Genomic DNA, 9,656 nt, shown 5'->3' on the forward strand with positions numbered 1-9,656 from the left:
GGAAGTTGACCCCAGAGAGAATAAAAGCAATTACACAGATGAATGTTCCTAGCACGCAGAGAGAAGTACGTGCCTTTTTAGGTATTACCTCATATTGTAGGCAATGGATCCCAAATTTTTCTCTTTTAGCAAAACCATTGGTAGCCTTGACTGGGAAAGGTGTTCCGAGTCCGGTACCATGGTCTGCAGAATGTCAGCAGAGTTTTTCTGAGTTACGAAATGCACTGTGTTCAGCACCTGTATTGGGTACACCCGACTACAGTAAGCCATTCACGCTCTATGTCCACGAGAGAGAAGGTTGTGCATTGAGTGTTTTGACGCAGAAATTTGGTGATAAACAACGCCCTTGTGCGTATTTTTCATCAACATTAGATCCAGTAGCTAGAGCATTGCCTAGTTGCTTGAGAGCTACAGCCGCAGCTGCAGCTTCCATTCGACAATCTGCTGGTTTAGTAATGAACAACATGCTAGTAGTTATGGTTCCTCATGCTGTGGATACACTCATGAACCGAACCAAGACGCAACACCTTACCAGTGCTAGATTATCAGGTTATGAACTGACACTGTTAGCTAGTCATATTCAGATCAAAAGATGCAATGTATTGAATCCAGCAACATTGTTGCCGACTAGCCAAGAGTCGAGTGATTCCGAACCACACGACTGTTGTTTCAAAACTGAGGAAGAAACAAAAGGACGAATCGATCTAAAAGACACTCCGTTATCAGATCCAGATGGCACGTTGTATGTTGATGGGTCTTGCTTCAAATTGGAGAATGGTGATGTGACTGCTGCTTATGCAGTAACGACCTTGAGTACGATTGTGGAGACTGCAAGAGTGAGTCAGAATTCTGCCCAGGCTGCAGAATTGATCGCGCTAACAAGAGCGTGCGTTTTAGCTAAGGGAAAGAGAGTGAATGTGTTCACAGATAGTCAGTACGCGTTCGGCGTGGCCCATAGTTTTGGCCGTTTGTGGAAAGAGAGAGGTTTCATTACGTCCCATGGGACTAAGATTCAACATGGTCAGCTAGTTAATGACTTGTTGGAATCTCTAACCTTGCCGACTGAAGTTGCGATTGTGAAATGCAGTGCTCATAAAGCAATCACGGATGATGTTGGTCGTGGGAATGCTTTTGCCGATGAGACTGCAAAACAGACAGCTAGAAATATGATGAGTAGAATGTATGTTGCAACGTCTGCAAGATGGATTTCTGAGTCTGGAATGTGTGAGGACACAGTGGAAAGCGTGAAGGAAATTCAGAAAGAGGCGACTGAGGAGGAAAAACTTGCATGGAGAGAGAGAGCGGGTAAATTGGACTCGAGTGGGTGTTGGATTGACTTGTCGGAACAACAGCGTTGGATGTTACCTGATGCGTATGTGCTTACAGTAGTAACGATGGCACATGGAGCAGCGCACATCAGTTCAAAAGGGATTTGTAAGATGTTGGCTCCGGTCTGGAAGAATGACGGGATTAGTAAGTGTGCAGAGAGAGTGGTGAGAAATTGTATGGTATGCTTGATGCATAATCCTGGCAAGGGAATCCCCACACCTGCAGGTCACTTCGCTCCTCCTTCCTGCCCCTTTGAAGTGATCCAGCTAGACTTCATTCACATGGATCGTTGCAATAATCTGAAATACGTCCTAGTGGTAGTTTGTGCTTTCTCCAGATGGATCGAAGCATACCCACTGAAGGACAATACTGCCTTATCCACTGCCAAAATTCTTCTTAAAGAATACTTCCCCAGATACGGAATGCCACGGATTGTATGGTCAGATAACGGAAGTGAGTTCGTAGGGAAAGTTATGCAGAGTGTGTGTGCCGGCCTAGGAATTAGACAGAAGTTTCATAGTGCGAATCATCCCCAGTCCGCGGGTTTAGTCGAGGGTTACAATGGCACCCTCAAACTGAAACTTGCTAAGATACAAGCATCCACGGGTTTGTCCTGGCCAGACGCATTGCCTTTGGCTTTGCTATCAACAAGAGCAACCGTACATTCTAGAGTAGGGCTTAGTCCTTATGAAATAGTTTTTGGCCGTCCTGCAAATGTTTGGGGGGTACCTAGACCGAAAGAATTTAAGCAGCTGGAATACCCAATGTTAATTGATTACCTTTTCGACTTGACTGCTAAATTGAGTCTTATTCACCAACAGGTTTTCGATGCATTGCCAAAGCCACCGGAGAGTCCAGGCCATCAGCTGAAACCGGGTGATCAGGTGGTCATCAAAAATTTTGCAAGAACAAAAAATCTTCAGCCCAGATTCATTGGCCCTTTCCAAGTCCTACTAGCAACGAGAACTGCTATTCGTGTGGCCGGAAGGAAAAACTGGATCCATACGACACATGCTAAACGTGTGCCTCTGCCACTTCCTTACGACAACTGGGTAAAGAAAGGAATCGGTACCTCTGAAACGGAACAAATCCCCAGGTTCATACCTTTCAGCGATGCAGAACTGATCACGGATTCACCAAATTCTGACTCTCCTCCTGAAACTGCTCTTTTGAACCCTGAACATTTGTCATCCACACCCAATGAACATTTGCCATCTGCACCAAAAGAACATTTGCCATCTGCGAACGTGAACATTGCAACGTCAGCTGAAAATACATTGTTTCCAGATCAGACAGCTCCTGCAAAACTGAGATACAACTTACGTTCTCGCAATATGGACAAATAAAGCAGGAAACTGCCTATTTTCAGATTTGAATTTGCTATACATTGCCTCCAGCCAGGAAGTTTGCTAATACTTTGTATTGTTTCTTTTTGTTTTAAAATTGCCTTGCCGTCTGGGTAGCCGTAGGGTCGTGGCTGTGTGCCTAGTTGAATCTGCGGGGGTCAGACACAAGGTCGATCTTTCTGTTAGTTCTGGGAACTCCCAGGGCTGATAGAGGCATTTTCATCTACGTACACATCATCAGTGGTCGCGAACGGTCGTAGAAGATGGAGCTTCCTGAGCTACAACGAGAAAATGTAATTTATGTTCGCAGAAATAGACTGTACAGAATACTTCACAGCAAATGCTTTCTAATGCAATGTGCAGTTACATTTTTAATTGTTTTGATAACGTTGGTGGGTGGAATCATCTTTGGTGTACATTTGATTTTTATGCCAGTAACTACAGTACCTCCCCTTGATCCTACTACTTCTACGGTTTCTTCTATGCATTCTTTTCACTCATTTCCTGAACACGAACAAGCTCGACGCTCAGAATTTATTAACAATACATTTGTACAGCTCTTGCATCAACACCAACTGATAGTTAATACTACAGACTGCTGGGTGTGTGGCTTGATACCTCACACTATGGATAAAGGCATTCCCTATCTAGTCTTGCCTTTTAGCTACAATGGATCATTTCAGGCCTTTCAGACCATTTTTTCATATGCCCTTGAGACCTATCCTCCGCGTCCACCACGGTCCACTAAATACAACTCAGCCAACAAAGCTTTAGTCCAGGGAATTATTGATATGATTAAAGACGTCAATAATACTCCATCTTACCCTAGAGATGAATTACGGGTGTATTTGAGTTGGAACTCTACAGAGTATCGCCTTAGTTTGGGAGAAAGCAAGCGTAAAAGCTCCACTTCAGTTTGGGTCGTGCCTCACCGAGGTCAAGTCTGTTTGCAAGGAAATGGGAGAAATCCGAGAGCTCAGCTAGGGAGGAGTGAGTGCGTTGAGACTTACGTATTTCCGTCTAACTCCTCCCCTGCCTTTCTGACTGCTAGGGGTACCTACTTCATCTGTCAGGACAGAGCATATACATGGCTGCCTGCTGACTTTTCAGGTTCATGTTATATTGCTCGATTGTTACCCCCGACATACACTGCTTCTTCAGATTATCACAAAACCAGAGTAGCAAGAGGTGTCTTCAGCAAGGAAGATACCGCTGGTCAAGAAGCTGGAGACTTTTTCAAAGGTTTCCTTCCGTTTTGGGGGCCTATGGCCAATAGTAGAAATCTACGTCAACTAACACGGGTAGTTGAATCTACTATTACAGAAACTGCTGGTGCCCTTAGTAACTTAACAGCTGAGCTTCAGGCGGATCGTCTCATGATGTTGCAGAACCGTATGGTTCTAGACGTAATACTTGCAGATCGAGGTGGGGTATGCAGAATGATCCAATCGAGCTGCTGTGTCTTTATTCCAAATAATGCTCCAACAGTCTATGAAGCAATCTCTAAGCTACACAAGATTTCCGACTCTATACACGTAGATAAGGGAAACTGGTCCTTCATGGAGTGGTTTTGGACTCTGATATCAGCGTGGGGATGGAAGGTTCTGATGGTCATTGGTGTCATCCTAGTATTTCTGTTCTCGTGCTGTCTTATTATCCAATGTGGTCCCGCTCTGTGTAGTCTCTGTGCTGCAACCTGTTTCAGAAAACCACCTGCATTAGGAGAAAAGGCACGAGACAGGATGATGATACAACAACATGTCACTGACCTAATGGGCATAGAATTAGACTCTGACTCTGATATAGACTGAGTAATTGCCTATGTAAGGGCAAAAGGAGGGTCTGAGGTTCCGTGACGATTTTTCTCGTGTTTGTAAACATTGTCGTAAATACATAATTTCGGTATCAGTGAACCGCAAATGATCCATTTAGTATATCCTGGTGTTTTCGCTATGCTACGAGCAAGAGCACTCCTGTTACCAACACATTTGTGATTTACCCATGACATCCATCTTAGAACACGGAAGCCATTTTGTATTCCTTGCCCTCACATAGTCAATGGACACGCAATGACCTCTTTTTATTTAAGGACACGTAGGCCTTAACCGGCGATTCACCTTGCGAGTGACACGTGCACCTTAGGCCAGCAACGCTGTAGCAGCATGACTCGGCAAGAGCTGCCTCCCCAGCCTGAGGCCAGTCCTGCTATACTGGTTCTTGTGTTCGTTGGCCTGATCATGATTAGGCGGCCGAAGCTGGTAACCGTGCCCATTTACGACCCACAAACATTTCTTATCCTGTCTTTCTATCTTCTGCACCTGGCTCTGCTCCTTTCCTTCTGGGCCTTTATTAGGGGGAGGTAACGAAATTTACGATGAGGCGGTCCGGGTCTTGAATGAAGAATTGACATGGGATTATGATGGACTAGTGGGAACCCCTTATTCGTAATGTTTTGACATCAGATACTGTTGACGATTCCTGTGCAACGCCAAATATTTATTGTTTAAGACACGAATGTTTAGAACTGTGGTAACATGTAAAGAATTTGCCTGAAGCCCAATATTTAGTATATAAGGAACAACCCTCTTTGTACAAATTGAACAGGCTCCTAGATACTGCCCATGTGTAGTTTCTGTGACTTCTGTGTCCCTGCAGTAATAAACCTTTGGTCTTTGACGCCACCATCGAGAAGCCCGTGTTTCTGTTTGTTTGTGCACCGAGACAGGTGGAACTCCGGGGTCTTCGGGTGTTATCCCTGACACCTCTGGACGGAACCAAAAAGTCCAGAACTCCAGTGCCACCTGACTAAAATCCCTAAAACCATAAATTTTAATCCACATCTGACATGGACACTCAGAAAGCACACAAATTGCTATACATCTTATCTGATCTATATGATCACATGCCCATGTGATTTGCACTACATCAGCATGACCTGCAGGAAAGTCAAGACTCACATAGGAGAACATTGGAGTAATATTAGATGTATTCAGTGAACAACACACATGAGCAACCAATGTTTTAACCAAGGGACACTCAGAGAACGAGCTACAATGGGTCGTGCTATAAATCCTAGATTCCATTGATAAACATGCAGATCATAATCTATTACAAAAGGAACAACAATTGTTCTGTCATCTCAAGACCTTTTGTATTGGCTTAAATGACAATATTTGCAGGTCCCAATTCAGCCACTGGTATGCCTGGCCCTCCCATAGCATCCTATTTATCAGCAGGAGGCTTCAGGAGCGTTCATCCAGGCAATATTGCGAATAAGGACATTCACCTGAAGACGAGTGAAGCTTCTTTTTCAGACAGCACTACCATCTTCTATTTTTGTGAAGTCCATTTTTTTTACTGTTTTGCTATTTTGTCTTCTTTGCAGACCAGACTGCCTTATGAATATTATTCCTTCATAAAGTCTCTGCACAAGAGATGTTTTTCAAGAAGCAGCAAGACATTTCCCTAACAAACCCTTGTGAATACATAACAGCATTATTCGTCGAAGTAATGGCCCCATAGTGACGTATGTCTTCCTTGGGATTCAAAAACATTTATCCCCCAAGGCTGAGTAACACTATTTGATCATTACACAGCAGGTCCATTTTGTATACATTTCCTTTACATTAATATACGGAGACTGACTGAGTGTTTATTTTCAATACTCTTTTTTAAAATACACCATTTATGTCAACAAGCATTTTTCAAATATCAAAGATTTTCAAATATTGGACAAATCCCTTTGTAATACAGGTCTTCTATGTCTATGTGGCTGAAAACACACCTAGCCCTTTTTTGCTATCTAGTATTGCTAGTTCCTGACTGACTCGTAAGGGACATGTGTATTTAATTACTCGATTGAGGCTGAGGCTGCGTTTTATTGCATAACCTGCTTGGCATTTAATACTTTTACTTTGACATCTTGCCTCTTTGTCCTGCAAATTTGGACAATAGGGATTTGGGAGGCAGCTGACTGCAGGGAGGTATTTAGGGGGATGAAGCCGTCTGACGACTGCTCATCGGAGTATATAGTCGGGCATTTTGTAGGTGCCAGCCACCATTTTATAGGTAACACAGTTGCTGGTACCTAGTAGTGGTATTTTTTGCAGTTTTGCTGCGTAGCTAAACGTGCCAGGTCAGGTAGTTGTTAGAGTGTTATTGTAGGGCCAGGAGTTAAAGTTGTATAATGGCTATGCGGAGCGATGAGTCAGTAGCCCTGGCCATAGGGTGCTGGAGGCAGTGGGGTGCCTTGATCTCATCTCAGAAGGGGCAACGCTGCATGGCGGCTGTCCCATAAGGAAGCCCACTAAGGGGCTCCTGCGAGTGGTCATGGCCAGCTCCTCAACACGGTACAAAAGGGGGTGGTGATGGACGGAGCATCTGAACCAATCAAACACTCACCCCCAGTCAAAAGATCTGGGTTTGATCCATCACCGTTCTTTAGCCCACTATGCCACCCCAGTTCAGACATGGCTATATGCAAATCAGTCTGACCCTGTGCATCATGGGAACAGTCCAGCCCGAACTGCCAAGCCATGCCTTCCATTAATTAAAATGGGCGTGGGCTCCAGCAGCACAGGACGCTTGCAGGACACATCCGGGTGAAGTCCAGGCCAAGAGCGGGCCCATCTGCGCCCATCCACGGTCGGATGAGGCCCAGTCAAAATTGACCCTGTCAGCGCATTGGTGTTCAGATGTCCTGGTGAGCCATAGGCATCCATTCTTTTACTGATAATGGGCAAGCAAATGATTACAGGGATGTGTACAACCTCACATACTGCTACTATAATCAACAGTATGTTGGCAAAAGCCATTGGGCAATCTCAAATGCAAATGTGTTGGCTGAGCACATACTCTCTCTAGATCTGGAACACTCTCTCAGGCAACAAGAAGATGAGGAAGGCCTGCCCGCCCCCTTGCTGATGCTACAGCCTACCTAGCTCTTCCTGCTACTAGTCTACCTATTATTCCCCTGGTTACCAATGGGGCTTCAGGCACTGTATCAACTAATGCTCCTGTTTGGTTAATTTCACCAAAAAGTTCATGTACGAGCCAGCCTGAACCTAAAAAGAGGAAATCAAGGGGGGTGCACAGGGGTTTTGCTGTAGCATCCTCAACCAAAAATAAGTCTTTACAGGGGGCTTGGCTTAGGAGCCGATCATGGCAGATGCGTCTCGATAGAGCTCTGCAGTTGCCCATGCCAGAGACACCATCCGCCAACGATCCTGGTCCCGTCAGACCGAATTTGCAGGGCGCTTTGGAGGGCACCGTGCCAGTTGCCGGACGGTGTGTCCCGGAGGTCCGGTGGGGCCGCAGGTGTGGTGCCCCCTTTTCCTTTGCTGCGGCTGTGTGCAATTTACTGGTGGCAGACCGCAGGTGGGCCTGACACTTGCTGCTGCAGCCCGTGGGCTGGACCGAGGCCGAGCCACCTGGAGGCCTGACCTGCTGGGACCGGGGCACCGGGGAGTGGTGCCTGCTCGACGATACAGCGGGGGTGCTCTGCCTTGCCACGCGGTGGGGCTGGGTCCTGCTGCCTTTTCCCTGCTCTGCTGCTCCGCAGACTGTTCTGCCTCAGACCATCGGCGAATGACCTTCCACCCCACTATGGGTAAAAACAGCGCCGGCGCGGCAGTACATAAGCAACCCACCATGAATCAGTACGCCACGGCCGCCACGGCCAGGAAGGAGGCCGCGGGGGGGTGTCTCCTCAGATACAGCGACGCTTATGGAGCCCATCACGCAGTCTCGCATGGTCCTTGAGGCTCAGATCGTAGTGGTGGGGTCCGAGGTGGGGTTTCTTCGCCATGATCTCTGGAAGGTGGTGGACCGGATCACGGAGGCCAAGACGAGGGTTTCAACGGTGGAAGATACTGTGTCTGCCATCCAGAAGAAGGTCGACAAACTGGCCATGGTCTCCAAGGAGCTTGCGGCTAGGACCGAGGATGCAGAAGGGAGGGCCTGCCGCAACAACAACCGTCCGGTAGGCTTTCCAGAGGGATGCGAGTGGTCCTCGATGGGGAACTTCCTCTCAAACTGGCTCAGGGCTCTGATACCCACTGAGGACATTTCGTCCTGCTTTGTGGTCGAGAGAGCACATCGAGCCTTGGCTAAGAGGCCACACCTGGGTGAGCGCCCACATCCGGTCATTGCTCGCCTCCTTAACTATGCAGACCGAGATGCCATAGTGCGTTTTGCCCGGACACGCAAGGAGAAAATGATCTTTGAGTCCCATCTAATCATGGCTTTCCCCTACTACACTCGGATTGGCCAGCAGCAGCGACAGTCCTTTATAGCTGCGAAGCGGCGACTGCGCAACCTGAACCTCTCCTACGTTCTCATGTTCCCAGCCCGCATGAAAGTACTCTATCAATCCAAATCCTACTTTTTCGACACCCCTGAGGAGGACTTCGCATGGACTGATGAACGCCAGCACATTAAACCGCACACTCCGCCGCCTCGCAACTCAGACTCCTCTCAATGTTCACATCGGAGTGGCCGCCAGGGTGGGGATGCCTGTCGCCGGCGACACCACTCCCGCTCCAACTGGTGCTCCAAGGATAAGACAGACGCAGCGGAGTGAATACTCTGGGGTTGTGATAATATTGGCTGCTCTATTCCCTTCTGGTGTCGGCGGGGATTACTCACCCTGAGCCCAGACGCTAGGTCAAAGGGACCTATTTCATACTTTCTGGCTGGGTTAGACCTGACTCTCCATCTTGTTCTAAGTTGATGGGTGGGTGTGGGAGGGAGGGATTCATTGGAGGGTCCGCTGTGGTCTTCTCATTGGAGGGCATGGACGAGACTCTGCCGCGATGGATACTCTGAGTTCCAGAAAGTAAAGGGGGGGGGTGGGCGGAGGAGAGGGGGTTGGACAGTTTGTTTCTAAGTTAGGCTGTATGTTGTTTGCACCGCACCGACTCACAAACTTGTGTAGGCATCCGCGCTTTGCTCCGTTTAGGGCCCATGGCACACACAGCTAGG

Source organism: Lissotriton helveticus, chromosome 2_1 (genome assembly GCF_964261635.1).
Source record: "Lissotriton helveticus chromosome 2_1, aLisHel1.1, whole genome shotgun sequence".
In the NCBI taxonomy this organism is placed as follows: Eukaryota; Metazoa; Chordata; class Amphibia; order Caudata; family Salamandridae; genus Lissotriton; species Lissotriton helveticus.